General features: G+C 44.6%; 1 protein-coding gene and 1 long non-coding RNA gene across 17 annotated transcripts in view; one reads left to right on the top strand and one right to left on the bottom strand.

The window, feature by feature from the left end:
• The window catches only part of LOC141154402 (uncharacterized), a 699,373-nt gene that overhangs the window by 70,503 nt on the left and 616,353 nt on the right, over positions 1-12,517 (bottom strand). The window lies entirely within an intron of this gene.
• Positions 1-12,517, top strand: part of RALGPS1 (Ral GEF with PH domain and SH3 binding motif 1) — a 540,676-nt gene that overhangs the window by 527,103 nt on the left and 1,056 nt on the right. The window lies entirely within an intron of this gene.

Below are 12,517 nucleotides of genomic sequence, written 5' to 3'. Positions count from 1 at the left end.
GGAAAAAAAAACTAAGAGCAAGGTTCTAACACTCTTCTGCTCACAAATCCTTTGCAACATGTGGAGGGTAGAGTTCCAACGTGTGGGGACATCACACACCAGTCGGTGTGCCGGAAGCTGCAAACGCTGCTGCAACACAGCAAGGGCGGCGGAAGGTGTAGCCGACTTGCGAAAATGAGCTGACAGGCGGCGTACTTTCACGAGCAGATCTGGCAACTCGGGGTACGATTTAAGAAACCGCTGAACCACGAGGTTAAGCACATGAGCCAGGCATGGTACGTGTGTGATCTCACCTCGCCTCAGAGCCGCCACCAGGTTACGGCCATTGTCACACACGACCATGCCGGGATGTAGGTTCAGCGGTCTCAGCCACAGATCTGCCTGCTCTTTCACAGCTGTCCACAACTCACAAGCAGTGTGAGGTTTATCACCTAAGCTTGAGTTTCAGCACAGCCTGTTGCCGCTTGGCGGAGGCAGTACTGCAATGCTTCCAGCTTGTAACTGATGTGGTGATATCTGAGATGGAGGCTGAACTTGAGGAGGAGGAGGAGGAGGATGCGCAGGAGCTGTACACTGTGGGGGCAACTCTGACTGACATAGGGCCTGCAATCCTCGGTGTGGGGAGGATGTATTCCGTCCCAAGGTCCGACTGGGTCCCGGCTTCCACCATGTTTACCCAGTGTGCCGTCAGAGAGATGTACCGTCCCTGGCCACAAGCACTTGTCCACGTGTCCGTTGTCAGGTGGACTCTCCCAGTAACTGCGTTGTTGAGGGCACGGCAGATGCTTTGGGACACGTGCTTGTGTAGTGCAGGGATGGCACACCGGGCAAAATAGTGTCGGCTGGGGACCGAGTACCGAGGGACGGCCACCGCCATAACATTGCGGAAGGATTCCGTCTCCACCATCCTAAAAGGCAGCATTTCCAATGCAAGCAGTCGTGAAATGTGCGAATTTAGGACTGTGGCTTGTGGGGCGTTAGCTGCGAATTTCCGCTTTCGTTCAAAGGTCTGGGATATGGACAATTGAACGCTGCGGTGGGATGTGGACGTGGACGTTGATGCTGTTTCTTGAGAAACTGCCATAACAAGTGAAGACTGAGAGGAGGGGGCATCTTTACATGCAGTATGGACAGGGGATAGCCTTGCACACACAACAGGGGATTCTATAGCACGCACAACAGTGGAAGAAGCAGTGGTGACACCCGCTGACACTGGTCGTGGACTCTGGGTTTCGCCCCACAAAGTCGGGTGCTTTGCTGCCATGTGCCTGATCATGCTGGTGGTGGTCAGGCTGGTAGTTTTGTCACCCCTGCTGATGCTGGCATGGCAGGTGGAACATATGGCCTTTTTGGGGTTATCAGCAGAGTCTTTAAAAAAAATTCCAGACTCTGGAAGACCTACCGCTTGTACTGGCAACGTCCCTCGTGTTGGTGTTACGGGGAACGGTTGCCTGCCTTCTGTCTGCGGCCACCACACTGCTTCTTCCTGCCTGTTGGGGTACTCTGCCTCCCTCCCCCTGTGTGCTGCTGGCCTCACTCTGCATGTCCTCCTTCCACGTTGGGTCAGTTACTAGATCATCCACCACCTCCTCCTCTTCCACTTGCGCACCACGATCCTCCTCCTCACTTCCTGGCAATTGTGTCTCGTCATCGTCCACCTCTTGTGACAGATTGCCAACGTCGACTTCCTGTGGCCGTGGCTGTTCAAATATTTGGGCATCGCAACATGGGATCTCCTCTTCCACCACTTCAAGCGTATCAGGCGAGGGGCCCAAATATGGAAATGGACCAGTGAACAGCCCTTCAGAGTGTCCAAGTGTGGGATCACTTGCTGTCTGACGACACTCGGCATGGTGGGAGGAAGGAGCATCAGGGTGAGGAGGAGTATGCGGTCGAGACTCACGGCTACTAAGAGTTGACCGTGTGGAAGACAGACCGGAGGTGGTGGTGCCCAGGTAACTGGAAGTATTGTCTGCTATCCAATTAATAACCTGTTCACACTGATCAGTTCTCAATACTGGTGTTGTTCTGTGCTTCCCTAGTAATTCGGTCAAGAAGTGGGAGCGAGAAGATGTGGCTGTTGGTTGTGGCACATTTTCACCTTGGCCACGGCCCCGTCCTCTGCACGAACCATCACCAGAACGTCCACTTCCACGTCCCTTGCCACGCGCCATGCCCATTGTAAATGAAGTAAAATAGCTTACACTCGCACTATCAATGGAAAAAGGGTAATAAAGAGTAGATTAGAACCGTGGAAGAGGAAAACCACAGTTATTGTTTACTGGGGTATACCACACTTTTTTAAATAGAGATATTTGCGGCTGAACAGTGAGCGACACACTCAAACTGCTTCTTTTTTTAGATACTAAAGGCCCAAAACTGGATAGTACAGTGATTTGACCCGTGGAACTGCGAAACCACACTGGGATGTCGGGCCTACACAAGACTATTTTCAACAGATATATTTTTTGTGTCACAACAGTCAGGAGACACTACTGTTTTTCTTTACGGAAAAAACTACCAAAACCTGAATAATAGAGATTTTTTACCGTGGAACAGCAAAACCACAGTTATAATGTACTGGTGTATACCAGGCTTTTTAAAATATATATATATTTGCGGCTGAACAGTGAGCGACACACTCAAACTGGTTTTTTTAGATACAAATGGCAGAAAAGTGGATAATACAGAGGTTTGTACCGTGGAACTGCAAAACCACACTTGTATTTCTCGGGCCTACACCAGACTATTTTCAACAGATATATTTGTGTCTGAAAAATCAGGGAGACACTATTTTTTTTTTTTTTTTACAGCAAAAAATGCAAAAAGCAGGATAATAGAGATTTTTTACCGTGGGACAGCAAAAGCACACTTCTGTCTTTCTGGCCTACACCAGACTATTTTCAACAGATATATTTGTGTCTGAAAAATCAGGGAGACACTATTATTATTTTTATACAGCAAAAAATGCCAAAAACAGGATAATAGAGATGTTTTACCGTGGAACATCAAAACCACAGTAATAATTTACTGGTGTATACCAGGCTTTTTAAAATATATACAGTACAGACCAAAAGTTTGGACACACCTTCTCATTTAAAGATTTTTCTGTATTTTCATGACTATGAAAATTGTACATTCACACAGAAGGCATCAAAACTATGAATTAACACATGTGGAATTATATACTTAACAAAAAAGTGTGAAACTACTGAAAATATGTCTTATATTCTAGGTTCTTCAAATTAGCCACCTTTTGCTTTGATGACTGCTTTGCACACTCTTGGCATTCTCTTGATGAGCTTCAAGTGGTAGTCACCGGAAATGGTCTTCCAACAATCTTGAAGAAGTTCCCAGAGATGCTTAGCACTTGTTGGCCCTTTTGTCTTTACTCTGCTGTCCAGCTCACCCCAAACCATCTCGATTGGGTTCAGGTCTGGTGACTGTGGAGGCCAGGTCATCTGGCGTAGCACCCCATCACTCTCCTCCTTGGTCAAATAGCCCTTACACAGCCTGGAGGTGTGTTTGACGTCATTGTTCTGTTGAAAAATAAATGATGGTCCAACTAAACGCAAACCGGATGGAATAGCATGCCGCTGCAAGATGCTGTGGTAGCCATGCTGGTTCAGTATGCCTTCAATTTTGAATAAATCCCCAACAGTGTCACCAGCAAAGCACCCCCACACCATCACACCTCCTCCTCCATGCTTCACGGTGGGACCCAGGCATGTAGAGTCCATCCGTTCACCTTTTCTGCATCGCGCAAAGACACGGTGGTTGGAACCAAAGATCTCAAATTTGGACTCATCAGACCAAAGCACAGATTTCCACTGGTCTAATGTCCATTCCTTGTGTTCTTTATCACAAACAAGTCTCTTCTGCTTGTTGCCTGTACTTAGCAGTGGTTTCCTAGCAGCTATTTTACCATGAAGGCCTGCTGCACAAAGTCTCCTCTTAACAGTTGTTGAAGAGATGTGTCTGCTGCTAGAACTCTGTGTGGTATTGACCTGGTCTCTAATCTGAGCTGTTGTTAACCTGCGATTTCTGAGGCTGGTGACTCGGATAAACTTATCCTCAGAAGCAGAGGTGACTCTTGGTCTTCCTTTCCTGGGGCGGTCCTCATGTGAGCCAGTTTCTTTGTAGCGCTTGATGGTTTTTGCAACTGCACTTGGGGACACTTTCAAAGTTTTCCCAATTTTTCGGACCGACTGACCTTCATTTCTTAAAGTAATGATGGCCACTCGTTTTTCTTTACTTAGCTGCTTTTTTCTTGCCATAATACAAATTCTAACAGTCTATTCAGTAGGACTATCAGCTGTGTAACCACCAGAGTTCTGCACAACACAACTGATGGTCCCAGCCCCATTTATAAGGCAAGAAATCCCACTTATTAAACCTGATAGGGGACACCTGTGAAGTGAAAACCATTTCCGGTGACTACCTTTTGAAGCTCATCAAGAGAATGCCAAGAGTGTGCAAACAGTCATCAAAGCAAAAGGTGGCTACTTTGAAGAACCTAGAATATAAGACATATTTTCAGTTGTTTCACACTTTTTTGTTAAGTATATAATTCCACATATGTTAATTCATAGTTTTGATGCCTTCAGTGTGAATGTACAATTTTCAAAGTCATGAAAATACAGAAAAATGTTTAAATGAGAAGGTGTGTCCAAACTTTTGGTCTGTACTGTATATATTTGCGGCTGAACAGTGAGCGACACACTAAAACTGTTTTTTTTTAGATACAAATGGCCCATAGAACTGCAAAACCACACTTCTATTTCTCTGGCCTACACCAGACTATTTTCAACAGATATATTTGTGTCTGAAAAATCAGAGGCACACTTTTTTTTTTTTTTTTGGGGGGGGGGCACCAAATGGTTAATAAGATGGGTATTTGTACATTGTGAAGGAGGAAAAAAAAAAAGAGGATTTAGATTAAAAAAAAAGGATTTTTCCTGGCCCCCGGGACCTGGAGCTAAGTCCAGCAATTTCAGCAACAGGAGCAGCACACAGGACTGTAATGCAGCGTTTGCTGGTATAACCACTGAGTCTCCTATACAGCCTGCCTGCCTGCCTGCCTGATATACCTGGGATGGATATTAGTCCTGAGAAGGACTGTTTGTTTGATCTGGCTCCCTTTACAGACCCTACACTAACTATTTTGCAGGATATATCTCTCCCTAAATCAGCAGCCCTGTCCCTACACTGTCTGATCCGGAGCGACTGTGTCCAAGATGGCGGCGCCCGGTTTTAAATACTCGAGGTGACGCTGTGCGGCCAGCCAATCACTGTAATGCCCACAAACAACATGGCTGCGGCATTACAGTGACTGGCTGGCAATCCCTGCATGTTCATTGGCTCTGTAAAGAGCGCCAAACATGCAGGGCGGAGACCCGAGCTCCCGCCCGAGTAACCCGGAAATGCTCGGTGCTCACCGAACATCCCGAGTAGCGTGATGCTCGGGCGAGTACCGAGCAGTGTCGAGCATGTTCGCTCAACACTAATCATGTTATAAAAATAAAAAAATATATATATATTTCGTCCAGATCTCTTCCTGCTGTCGAAGCCTAGTCAACACGTAGCTATGTCTTTATCCTTCCCGAATCTTCTTCAGGGAACATTATTTGATGCCTTGTGAGTTCCAACTGGCGATCTTTGTTCCCCAGGTCTGCTTCCGTCTGCATCTCTCTCACCCTGCAATCTGTTCCTTACATCTCTTGGGCTGACATCATTCCCTCTTCTCGGTGTCTCCCCGGCTTTCTCTCTCTCCAATAGATACAATCTTTCTGCTTCTATGTGATCCTTGTAGAACTTGAAGGTACCATCTGGCCCCTTCATCTTCAGTGTAGCGGGGTATAGAAGTTGAAAAGGTATATTTTTATGGTATAGAGACGTTTTTACCCTGCTGAATGCCTTTCTCTTCTTCGTCACCTCCGCCGAGTAGTCTCCAAAGACCAGAATCTTGTGTCCATTGATTTGTAGTGTGCGGCGCCTTTCTCTGAGTGCTTTTAGAATCTCTTCCTTATGTTTATAATCCAGGTACTTGGCAATGGCCTGTCTGGGTCTTGGATGTGGTACTTGTCTCTTATCGGAGTTGATATTGCCTCTCATTCCATCTTGATCTCTCAGAGGGCCTACACGGTGTGCTCTCTCTACCCGACAATTATGTTTAATACCTAGTGCCTGGAGTAGCTCAACCTCGAAGATGTTGTCTAACTACCACGCCGTTACTGATTCTGGGAGGCCCAAAATTCTTAAATTGCTCCGCCTGGAGCGGTTTTCCAGGTCATCCATCTTGGTTCTGAGTGTGTCTGTTAGATTGGTCAGGGCCCTTATTTGGTTTGACATAGACATTATTACATCCTCCGAATCTTCTATTCACTGTTCGGCCTCTCGCGTCCTATTGTCCTGCATCTCAAACCTTGCCTCCATCTTGGACAGGGAGGCCTGTATTGCTGAGGTTATAGTCTGCTTAACCCCTTTCCGACCTTGTCAGTAATAGTACGCAGCTGTGCCCTGGGCCTATAGGGCCAGCTACGTACTATTACGCGCGCTGCGATCGCGCCCGCAGACAAGTGGTGCGGGGCGATCGCCGCCGGGTGGCAGCTGATTGTCACAGCTGACACCAGGTGCTATGTGCAGGAAGTGGTTCGGCACTGCTCCCTGCACATTAACCCCCACAATGCTGCAATCAAAGTCGATCGCAGCATTGCGGTGGCAAGGGGGGAGGTGATCGTTATACTCACCTCTCCTGCCGGCGTCCAGCGATGTCTGCGGCGGCTTCCGGATGTTATCATGATGACCCGATGTCGTCATGAAAACATCCGGGTCACCAGGACGCAGGACGTTACTTTGGTCATGCGCAGTGCATGACCAAAGTAATGTCTCCCCTGTGTGCAGCGCTGACAGTCTGCATGACATAGGGAGCTGCTGCTCTCTATGCTATACAGCCGATCAGGCTGCAAAAAGTGAAAGTCCCATAGTGGGACAATGTACAAGAGTAAAAAAAAAAGTAGAAAAGTGAAAAAAATAATAATAATAAATTGTAAAAATATAAAAAAAAAATGAAAAAATAATCTGCCCCCCAAAAATATATATATTGAACCCATAATTTTTATTTATTATGAAAAAAAAATGAAACCAATAAAAATACATATATTTGGTATCGCCGTGTCCGGAACGACCTGACCTATAAAACTGTCCCACTAGTTAACCCCTTTAGTGAACACGGTAAAAAAAAAAAAAAAAACGAAGCAAAAAACAATGCTTTATCATCATACCGCCAAACAAAAAAATGGAATAACACACGATCAAAAAGACTAATTCAAATAAAAATGGTACCACTGAAAACGTCATCTTGTCCTGCAAAAAACAAGCCGCCACACAGCTCCATCATCCAAAAAATGCAAAAAGTTATAGCTCTCAGAATAAAGCGATACAAAAATTATTTTTTCTAGAAAATCGTTTTTATTGTGTAAAAGCGCCAAAACATAAAAAAAACTATATAATTGCGGTACCGCTGTAAACGTACTGACTTGAAGAATAACGCTGCATTATCAATTTTACCACACACGGAACGGCATATAAAAAAAAAAACAATTCCTGAATTGTTGGTTTTTGTTTATTCTGCCTCCCAAAAATCGGAATAGAAAGCGATCAAAAAATGTCACATGCCCGAAAATGGTACCAATAAAAACGTCAACTTGTCCCACAAAAAACAAGCCGTCACATGACTCTGTCGGCCAAAATATGGAAAAATTATAGCTCTCAAAATATGGTGATGCAAAAACTAGTCTTTGCAAAAAAAGCGTCTTTTAGTGTGTGACAGCTGTCAGTCATAAAAACCCGATATGAATCTGGTATCGCTGCAATCACACCGACCCGAAGAATAAAGTCGTCTAATCACTTATACCGCACGAGGAACGGTGTAAAAAAATAAACTCTAGGGTTAGGGTTGTGCTAGGGTTGTGGCTAGGTTTAGGGTTGGGTTTGTATTAGAGTTGGGGTTAGGGTTGGGACTTTTTCAAAAGTAAAGAAAAAAAAAAAAAAAGATGACAATATGGCGACCAGTGTTGAGCGCAAGTGCTCGCTACTTGAGTTTGCATCGGGTGCTCGGGTATGCACTGAGTATCGCGGGTGCTCGAGTCTCTGCTCCATATGCTTCGCGGCAAAAAAAACGTTGCTGGGATCGCCTGCCATGCACGAGCGATCCCCGCATGTTTTTTTTTCGGGTGTCTTAACAGCCGTGAAACATGCTGGGCAGGGACTCAAGCATGTCACTCGAGCACCCGTGATACATGGTGCATACCCGAGTACCCGATGCAAACTAAAGTGGCGAGCACTTGGCTCAAGACTAATGACAACTTATTCAATATGATGACCTAATTTTATCAAATTCTGTGTCATACCTCTGGGTTTAAAATGTTCACTATACCCCTTTACAAAATCATTGAGGGGTCTAGTTTCCAAAATGGGGTCACTTGTGGGGGGTTTCCACTGTTTCGGCACATCAGGGGCTCCCAAAATGCGACATGGCGTCCGCTCCAGCCAATTTTGCGTTCAAAAAGTCACATAGTGCTCCTTCCCTTCTGAACCCTGACGTGCGCCCAAACTGTGTATTTTCCCCACATATGGGGTATTGGCGTACTCAGGAGAAATTGCACAACAGTTTTTAGCTTCCATTTTCTTCTCTTACCCTTGTGAAACTAAAAAAATTGGGGCTAAAAGATCATTTTTGTGGAAAAAGTTCGATTTTTTTATTTTCACGGCTTCATGTTCTAAACTTCTGTGAAGCACCTGGGGGTTAAGGGTGCTCACCACACATCTAGATAAGTTCCCTTAGGGGTCTAGTTTCCAAAATGGTGTCACTTGTGGGGGTTTTCCACTGTTTAGGCACAATTATTCAAGCAAATTTTACATTCAAAAAGTTAAAAGGCGCTCCTTCCCTTCCGAACCCTGCCGTACACCCAAGCAGTGGTTTTCCCCTACATATGGGGTATCGGCTTACTCAGGAGAGATTGCACAAGAAGATGCATGGTGCAATTTCTCCTGTTACCCTCATGAAAATGCAAAACTGGGAGCTGAAAAACATTTTTGTGGGAAAAATGTGAAAATTTTATTTTCACAGCTCCATGTTATAAACTTCTGTGAAGCACCTGGGGTTCAAGGTGCTCACCATACAATCTAGATAAGTTCCCTGAGGGGTCTAGTTTCCAAAATGGTGTCACTTGTGGGGGGGTTTCCACTGTTTAGGCACATCAGGAGCTCTCCAAATGCAACATGGTGTCCGCTAATTATTCAATCAAATTTTACATTCAAAAAGTCAAATGGCGCTCCTTCCCTTCTGAGCCCTGCTGTGCGCCCAAACAGTGCTTTTACCCCACATATGGGGTATTAGCGTGCTCAGGGTAAATTGCAGAACAAATTTTGGGGTCCATTTTTTCCTGTTACCCTTGCAAAAATAAAAAATTGGCGTCTAAAGTAACATTTTTGTGAAAAAAGTTAAATGTTCATTTTTTTCTTCCCCATTTCAAAAATTCCTGTGAAGCACATGAAGGGTTAATAAACTTCTTGAATATGGTTTTGAGCACCTTGAGGGGTGCAGTTTTAAGAATGGTGTCACTTTTGGGTGTTTTCTGTCATAAAGGCCACTCAAAGTCACTTCAAATGTGATGTGGTCCCTAAAAAAAATGGTTTTGTAAATTTTGTTGGAAAAATGAGAAATCACTGATCAACTTTTAACCCTTATAGTGCACTAATAAAAAAAAAATTTGGTTCCAAAATTGTGCTGATGTAAAGTAGACATGTGGGAAATGTTATTTATTAACTATTTTGTGTTACATATCTCTTAACAGAATAAAAATTAAAATTTTGAAAATTATGAAATTTTCGCCAAATTTCCAATTTTTTCACAAATAAACGCAGGTGATATCGAAGAAATTTTACCACAATCATGAAGTACAATATGTCACAAAAAAAACAATCTCAGTATCACCGGGATCCGTTGAAGCCTTCCAGAGTAATTACCTCATAAAGTGACAGTGGTCAGAATTGGAAAAATTGGCCTGATCATTAACGTGCAAACCACCCTGGGGGGTAAAGGGGTTAATGTCCTGTGAAATACGTGCTGCGACTTCGCTGGCCATTCTGTCATAGTCTATGATGCACTCATGGGGCTTGTTCCCAATGTTAACCTTGTGGCTAATGCCTCTGCGTTTCCCTTTGGGCTCAGTGCCGGCCATTCTATGCTCTGTACCTCCTTCTGCCCAGGCTGTTAAGGCTGAATCAGTAGTGCTCTGGCTGCGTTCTCCCTGCCAGGCACATTCTGCATGAGGGGTTTGCTCCTCCCCCCAATCTGCACCGAAGGCCACGTTGGTATCTCCCTCATAATCTTCCATGGTGCCCTCTGCTAGGCTGTCTCCTGCTGCTATACATGACTCCCATGTTGCATCCAGGGGTTTCCCTTTATCTCCTCTGTGCCGCTCTTGCCCGCTGTCTGTCTCTCCCCCTTCCTGCCGCAATCCTCTCTGTTTTCCAGCATCTCTCCTAGGGGGGCGGGAAGTCCTCTCCGCCGGCGCCATGACACTCTCCTGGGGGAGCTATTCATCTCCCCGGTTCCCGGGCCATCTCCAGACTCCGCAACAAATACCTGTCCATGATGGTCACTTTCCCCTCTGCTCCGGTGAGTATTCTGGACCTCGGGCAGGCTTGGCGGCTCTGAATTAGTCGATGTGATGGTGGGGTTTGCGGAAGCTGATTTCCTACACCACTGCAGCTGCCTGGGCAGGAACTGGAAGTCTTACCATGTTTTTAATTGCACAGCAAAAGTTATGTTTTAACATTTTCTCATTGGTGGTGGAGCACAGTCCTCATGAAACCTTTTTCCAGTACTAGGGGGTGCCTACAGCCGCATCTGTCAGTGATGTGCGGGCTGACTGTAATTGGTCTAGACACACCTGCATGACTGAAAGCCGGTGGCTCCCGGCAGGAATAAAGTTAATTTTCTCTTCGGTGCCTCACTTTCAGTACTGCGGCTGGACACCTTCATAATGCTATTAACCTGCAGATTAACCCTATATATGCAGGTTAATTTTACAGGTTCCATTTGGATCGATAATAACTTCATAGGATTTCTATCCACAATAGGTGACATTAGAGTTCTAGTCCTCTTCCTCTCTGAAGAGACTATTTGCATAATTAAATTCCCAGAGGAGCATTGCATGGCCTAGAAGTCTCTGTATGCCGGCTTGGCGCTCAACAAGTAGAAACGTACTCCCATAGCTTCCATAGAAGCGTCCAATGTCCCCAGATTCCTGAATGGCCTTGATACAAAGCAAGACAAGATGTGGTGATGCATTACCGTATGGGTCAGCAGCTGTTGTGGAAGCATGCTAAGGCTGAGTCCCCAAATGTCTTCCGCTTCACTAAAATCCAGCAGCAATTTTTTTTTAGCAGGAACAAAAAGCATAGTCTGCACAACTTTTGGGTCCAGCTTAAAAAAGATGAATTAAAACAGACAGCAACTGGATCATTTTTTTTTACAGTTAAATCAGTAAGAGGTGAATCAAAACTGATGGTCATCCATTATGTCCGCCATTAACAGATCCGTTTTTTAGGACTGTATATGGCCAGATGACTAGAGGTGTTCATTAGATACCTGTAGTAAAAAAAACTTGATCCGACAACCGATGACAAAACGAATGAGCATCTGTTTGAAATTCAGCAAACAAAAAAATAGATCAGTTTCAAACTGATTTGTTCACATTACTTTGATTTAAAAAACTGATCCATCAGAAATAATTTTTTTTTACCTCCAGGAAAACGTTGTGTAGACAATGTTTTTATTCCTGCTAAAAATGGATTTCTACAGGATAAGTTTTGAAATCATTAAAGTCAATGTGAACCGATAAGTTTTACATCAGTTTTAAAATGATCCAGTTTTTTGTTTCCTTGAACCATTTCAAATGGGTGAATATTGGACATGTGAACTCAGACCAAGGTCTCACAACAGCTGCAGGTTGCTGACAGCTACATTGCCAGGTGACCAGGCAGAATGCCAGGAAAGCTATGCAAGAAAATTTGCAGGAGATGCAGTTTTGAACAAGAAGTGGTTTATGTGATTTCCAAATCCAAAAGAGAAGTGTTGTTCTGTTCTGGTTAATTGCACATGTTGTAATATGACTACCACAAACAGAAGGTTGTAGCCTCTGGAGCAGGACAATTTTTTTCATTGTGTTAATTGCAAAAGGTAAAGATATAGGGGTAAAACAAGATGTTACTGTGCTCTGTATCTGCAGCCTCCTTACATAACCCTATAACTGGGCCTATTCCCTTTCACAGCATAGGAGTTGAAAAGTGACACAAGAGCCTCTGCTCTAACAATGGTGCTTCTGCTTTAATGCTCCCCTGATAGGCTCCAAGTTACAGACTGGTCCCATGTGGTGATGTCCCTCCCTGTAATGTAGTGATGTGACGCTTGTGGAGCCGATTTAATATTATCTCATTCAAAGACAAC

The sequence above is a fragment of the Phyllobates terribilis genome, unplaced genomic scaffold, assembly GCF_046119375.1.
Source record: "Phyllobates terribilis strain yellow unplaced genomic scaffold, ASM4611937v1 Scaffold_7__3_contigs__length_470593459, whole genome shotgun sequence".
Lineage (NCBI taxonomy): Eukaryota > Metazoa > Chordata > Amphibia > Anura > Dendrobatidae > Phyllobates > Phyllobates terribilis.
This window is presented reverse-complemented; position numbering and strand designations above follow the sequence as displayed.